Source organism: Peromyscus leucopus, chromosome 17 (assembly GCF_004664715.2).
Source record: "Peromyscus leucopus breed LL Stock chromosome 17, UCI_PerLeu_2.1, whole genome shotgun sequence".
Lineage (NCBI taxonomy): Eukaryota > Metazoa > Chordata > Mammalia > Rodentia > Cricetidae > Peromyscus > Peromyscus leucopus.
In genome coordinates, this window is record NC_051077.1 from 12,723,733 (window position 1) to 12,730,539 (window position 6,807).

Below are 6,807 nucleotides of genomic sequence, written 5' to 3' on the forward strand. Positions count from 1 at the left end.
AAAGTTAACTTCTGTAGTCTAGAAATCTCCAAATAATTTAGTGGCTGATGAAGATATGTACTTTTTATTCCTCCATGTAACTACCCCAAATATATATTCCGGAAGTCAAGACAACTTCATTCCATTTATTTTTAATTCTTGGAGTCTTGTGAGAACTTTATCTTGCTTTTCTGCCACTGTTTAGAGCAGTGGTCCTTAAAATTTTATCCCTAGATCAGTGCCATCAACATCACGCGGGAACTTGTTAACAAATACAAATTTTCAGGTCTTCACAGCAGACCTGAGGAGTCAGAATCTTGAGCCTGGTGTCAGTGTGAGCCCAGATCAGTTTTAACAAGACCTTCTCTGTGACTCCGATACTCTCTAGAGTTTGGGAAGGCCTGTCTTGGGGCAGATCATGTTCTGAAGGATCAAAGTGGACTGCAGTACTTTCACGTTCCAGCTCACCAGAGGGAAAAAAAATGTGGAGGTTTTTATGGACCAGATCAGGAAATAGCATCCATTACTTCCACTCGGCAAGACCCGCTCGCACGGTAACCCTAGTTTCAAGGGTGAGTTAGGAAACACAGTCTTTAGCTGCATAGCTACATGTCAGCTCTCATCATCTTATAAGGAGAAAAGGAAAGAATAGATTTAGGAGAATAACTAGCAAGCAGTTCCTGCCACATAGATAATCTAGGGACCAGGCACTCCAAGATGGAATAAGGAAGATAAATCTGTAGCTGATGTTGACAGGATGTCCTATTCATAGCATGTCCTGTTCATCAGGCCACAGAACAACCAGTCCAGATGCAAATAAGGAAGCTGAAAAGGTCCAGGGATAGTTGCCAGGGAAAGAACAAAACCGAAAGAATACCTGTATTTGAATGCATGGCCAGATCTTGGGGGTAAATTCACGACAGGTAAACAAAACACAAAACCAGGAAAGTACTAATTCCAGGGACAACAGACCATTGAATGGGAAAGGAGACATAATTATAGGTTTCTATGTGGCTAACCTGGCAATAATATTTATATAGTCATGATGTAAATATTTAATATTGATTGAACTAAAAATGGCTCTGTAACTATTTGGGGAGGCTGAGCCCACTGCCTACTGAAAGTGCATACAGGCTAGCTTAATGATTACAATACACAATGTTTTTACAGTCTTACTGCCTGTCAGTCATAGCTAAGACCATCGTATATTTAACTTTGTGTGTGTGTGTGTGTGTGTGTGTGTGTGTGTGTGCCTATGGTCATGTATGTACAGGTGCACATGTGTGTAGCTGCATGTGTATATGTGTGCATGCACTGAAGGCCAGGGGACAAGCTAAGGTATCTACATCTTTGTTTTGGTTTGTTTGTTTTTGTTTTTTGAGACAGGGTTTCTCTGTGTAGTCCTGGCTGTCCTGGAACTCACAGAGATCTGCCTGGCTCTGCCTCCTGAGTGCTGGGATTAAAAGGTGTGTGTCACCGCCACCCAGCTGTCTACATTTTTTTTTTTTTTTGAAAGACAGGGTCTCTCGTTGGACTCATCAAGTAGACTAGGCTGGCAGGCTAGCAAAAATCTAGCAAGTTTTCATGAAGAAATGGAAACAAATGAGAATATTCTTGAAGAAATGAGAAGCAGAAAGAAAGAGTGAGGAGAGGAAAGATTAAAATGAGACATTGCTCTTGAACACTCATTCTGGGCTTCAGACCTAGGAAGAGAGTAATTACTTCATGGAATTCCCATGGACACAATCCAGGGCGACTACTGAATGAACATCCAACTCTCTCTCTCTCTCTCTCTCTCTCTCTCTCTCTCTCTCTCTCTCTCTCTCTCACACTCACACACACACACACACACACACACACACACACACACACACACACACACACTGTGTAGCCCAGTCTTGTTTCAAACTCCTTAATCCTCCTGCATCAGCCTCCCAAGTGCCAGGATTACGGATGTATGCCACTATGTCTGCCTTGCAGAGTGATTTTGATCTGGGTTTCTTTTTATTATTATTATTTTTTAAAGATCTACTTATGTATTTGAGTGGCCTACTTGCATGTATGCCTGCATGACAGAAGATGGCTTTGGATCCCATTATAGGTGGTTGTGAGCCACCATGTGGTTGCTGGGAATTGAACTCAGGACCTCTGGAAGAGTAGCCAGTACTCTTAACCACTGAGCCATCTCTCCAGCCCCCTTGATCTAGGTTTCTAAGGTAGAAAGCAAGTTCTAGCCCAGCCTTGGCTCCATAATGAGACTCTCAAAAAATAAACAAAACAACAATCACAGAACAACAACAACAACAACAAAAGGTAGAGGAAGAGGCAAGTCACCCTGAAGTGACTGATTTACTTAAGGCAAGGCCCATTAAGTACTGACAATAGCCTATGATGTGGCCTTGGGCAAGGCACTTGCTTCCGAGTGCCTTGGTTTCTCTTTTGCAGACAACATAACAATCCATGCATATGAATAATGCATTATACTTTTCAGAGCTGCTTGCGTTTTCCATTTTTCTTGAGTTAGTTTTTCAAAAATGAAATATATAGCAGAATTACCCAGTTCGTTTATGGCAGGACCTGAATTCTATTCCTATGCTCTAATTCGCTTTATCTTTGTACATATCCTTTCAATTGCTTGTCAGAGAGCCCTATGAGGTAAAAGTATTCCTCCAGTTTCTAGTGGTGGAAATCAGGAAATACCCCACACCTCCAGGCTCCTTAGCAGAGCCAAGACCTAAATCCAAGTCTCAGGGGAGGGGGGGTTAAATGAGTGGCTATTTCAAATGTACAGCATCTGCTGTGATTACATGAGACTCATAGACAGAGGGAGGCAGCCATCCATAGACAATAAATAATACACTGCCAGCCCTTCTCCCGCTGCTCTGGGAGACATAGGATATCATTACTATACATATATTTAATTATATATATAAAGCTATATATATATAATTACTATATATAATTACTATCCTTCTTTGATCTCTGTTACTGTAAGAAACACCCTGACCAGAAGCAGCTTGTGGGAGAAAAGGGTTAATTTCGTTTGCACTTTGGTTTAATCTATCACTCGGGGAAATCAAGGCAGGAACTGAAGGCAGGCACCACGAAGGGAAGGCTACTTTCTCTTTCTGACTCATGCTCCGTCAGCTTTCTCATACATGCCAGACCCACCTGCCTAGAGAGGACTGTCACAGTGGGCTGGGACCACCCACATCAGTCACCAACCAAGACCGTCTCTCACAGACACGGCCACAGGCCAAACTGATGGAAACAATGCTTCAGTTGAGGTCCCCTCTTCGCAGGTGACACTAAGTTCTGTCAAGTTGACAATTAAAAACTAACCAGGTCGTATGTCAATTTGACACCAGCTAGAGTCATCTGAGAGGAGGGAGCCTCAATGGAGAAAATGCCTCCGTAAGACTGGGCTGTCTACAAGCCTGTAGGACATTTTCTTAGTTAATGATTGGTTGTGGGTGGTGCCAAGTTCTGGGTTCTATAAGAAAGCTGGCTGAGCAAGACGTGAAGAGCAAGCTAAGCAGCACCCCTCCATGGCCTCCGCATCAGCTCCTGCCTCTGGATTCCTGCCCTGTTTGAGTTCCTGCCCTGACTTCCCTCAGTGATACAGTGCGACCTGGAAGTGTAAGCAGAATAAACCCTTTCTTCCCCAATTTGCTTTTGGTCATGATGTTTCATCACAGCATAGTGACCCTAAGACACCAAGACAGTTACCACCCTTCTTTGGGGGTCCAAGTTTCACTGTCCTCTCGTTTTCAGAATATTTTCATTGTCTGATTATTTTACTTAGTTAATACCAAAGTAGCAAGAGTAGCGGTCTCTCAGAGGACCTCGTGAACTCATGAAGAGGGCAGGCTAGGGGCCTCACATGTAGAAGGTCTGAGGTTGCATCCCTCAACCGAGCCAAAGAGATAAATAAAATGAGAAGATGGAGGGCAGCAGGACTCAGTTACTTACGCCAATACTGAGACAGAAGGGCCTCCAAGGTGCCTGACAGACTTCAAGTCCTGTGCTTGGACAGTACCCACCCCGCAGCAGCTCCGGGCAATTTTTGTGTCTTCATGGACCGCTCCATGTGGCCCTTCCTCTTGGTGAGTCACTGAGAGCTGACTGAAGTCTAAGCGTGAGGCTCAGGTGGACCTATACTGGATGTTTTTAAACAGCGCGAATGTCTTCCAGACGTTTCCCTCTGGGGCCTCCATTTCTCCTGTCCACCCCAAGGCTAGGAAGGAGTCACTGATGCCTTAGGCTGCCCGGGAGGTGGAATCAACAGATGCTGCCCACAGTTTAGCCCCACTCTGGTCTTCTGAGGGAAGGGGCCTTCTGAGGGGAGGGACTCCTTTTGAGGAAGGGTATTTTCTGGGGAGAGGTTGGTTACCTCAGAGGAGGGTCTCCTCAGAGGAAGGTCTCCTTATGGGAAAGGCCTCCACAGGGGAGTCGTCTCCTCAGAGGAGGAGGTCTCCTTGCAGGGGTTGAGGGGGTGTGTTTCCACCAGGGGCAGGGTCTCCTCAGAGAAGGTCTCCCCAAGGGAGACATCTCCTTAGGGGAGGGGTCTCTCCAAGGGAGGGAAGTTTTCAGGGGAGGGTCTCTGCAGAAGAAGAGTTTCCTGAGGGTGTAGGGTCTCCTTAGCCGATGCCGGGGGCGGCAGGAGGGGGGGGTCTCATGCCAGGCAGCTCCCACAAGACAGCAAGAGCCAATGCAGTGCAGCCAGCTTCCCGGAGGCCCCCCGAGGTCCCTGGGGACTGTGAGAGAGAGCTGGGCTCGCCCACAGCCTTCCTGCCAGGGCTGGGACTGCTTGGCCTGGCCCCCTAGAGGCGCTGGCCAGCATCCCTCCCCAGCCTCCATCCACATTGGTCATTCCCCTGCCCCCACTGCCCTTTAACGGGACCGCTGACAAGTTGAATACAGCGGGAATAACAGCCATTTGTTCTGGTTATCGCTGCCGGTATTGAAGCCAGATGTGTGTGTTGCTGACATTGACATGGTACATCTGGCCGGGTTTTTGGTTTCCATCGCGGAGTTTACCACATCCACCCCGGCCTGCTAGAAGACAGGAGGCAAACATCTGGAAGTCATTGCAGCCGTCACGCTTCAAGGGGATCTCGTACCACAGAGAAGAGAATTCAATACGTAACTGAGCAAAATTATCCAGCTCGTCTTGTCAGTCCAGATTTCAAACACATGCAGGAGAATGGCAGCCATGCCATGGCGCCCTCCTTCCTGTTCCGGATGATGCTGGTGGGTACCGCGAGAGCCTGGCCTACGGGTCTTCTCCACCCAGCAGCTCTCACCCAAGGTCGTCTTTGACACTGAGCGACAGAATATTTCGCAAATCCTGGGTAGGCCTTTTCTTGTTTTCCTTTTGATCTCAATTTGCTAAGAGTTTTAAATTAAACACTACTTAGTGCTCCCCACCCCCACCCCCGCCCACCCACTTCCGCTTATACCAGGTCCTTTTTCATAGTATTCAATATGTCCTACCCTATACATTGTTTTATCCCATACTTCTTTCCCAAGGCAAATATTAGTCTTTATTAAGACAAAAATAAATCATGCTAATTCTTACCAACCTTTCCCCTGCCTGGAATCTTCTATTCCCTTCCATGTCAACCCAGATCGTTTTTTGTCCCTTCACGGTCTACCTCCAGTTTATTTTCATCCGTGAAGCCCCTCCTGGCCTCACAGGCCTCCGTAGACCCGACTTTGTGTGCTTCCCTAATTAAGCATAAGTGTATGGAGAGGAAATACTGTTCAACTTTGCCTATCTCCTCCGGTAGCCAGCCTCGTGTGCTGACGTATAGTAAGCCCTCCACACACCTTTGGTGAATATAGGCATGCATTACCGTTTTTTCAAACCACTTCCCCATCCCGCACGGTTTTCTTGTTATCTTCTTTCCCTTTCATGACGCGACTCACCGTGTCTGTATGCAGAGTGTGTTGGTAAACTTTTGGAAATATAGCTCAAGCTACCTAGTAAATTAAAAATAGCAATGCTTTGCCGGGCGGTGGTGGCGCACGCCTTTAATCCCAGCACTCGGGAGGCAGAGCCAGGCTGATCTCTGTGAGTTCGAGGCCAGTCTGGGCTACCAAGTGAGTTCCAGGAAAGGCGCAAAGCTACACAGAGAAACCCTGTCTCAAAAAAACCAAAAAAAATAAAAAAATAAAAAAATAAAAATAGCAATGCCTTAAAAGTCCTCCTATCATTTGGAGAATCATTAGTTTTAAGTTCTTCTCATTATAGTGTGATCATTTTTTTTTTAAATTAAAAATATTAAATTGGAGCTAGAAGATGGCCCATTTGTGGAGGGCCCTTGTTGCTCTTGCAGAGGACCCAGGTTCTATGTCCGGCACCCACGGGGTACTTCACAACCATCTGTAACTTCAGTGCCGGGTCTCCTAACCTCTGCAGGCACCAGAATCGTACCTAGTGCACAGACATACATGTAGGCAAGACACCCACACACACAAAATGAGTCAAATTGAAAACATATTACATGTACTGATGGGGCAGAGGGGCGTGCACACCACAGCCCAGCGTGTAGAGATGGACGACAACTTGCAGGAGTCGGTTCTCTCCGTCAACTGTGTGCATCTCCGGGATCGCACTCAGGTTGTTGGGCTTGGCGGCAAGTGCCTTTACCTACCGAGCCTTCTCTCCGGCCCTGTAACAGGACTTCTTTAACAAGTGTTTACTTTGAACGTGTATGAGTATTTTTGCTTGCACATAATGTAAGTGCACCGCCTGCGGAGGCCAGAAGAGGGTGCCAGATCCCCCGGAGCTGAAGAGCCAGACGGTTCTAAGACATGATGTGG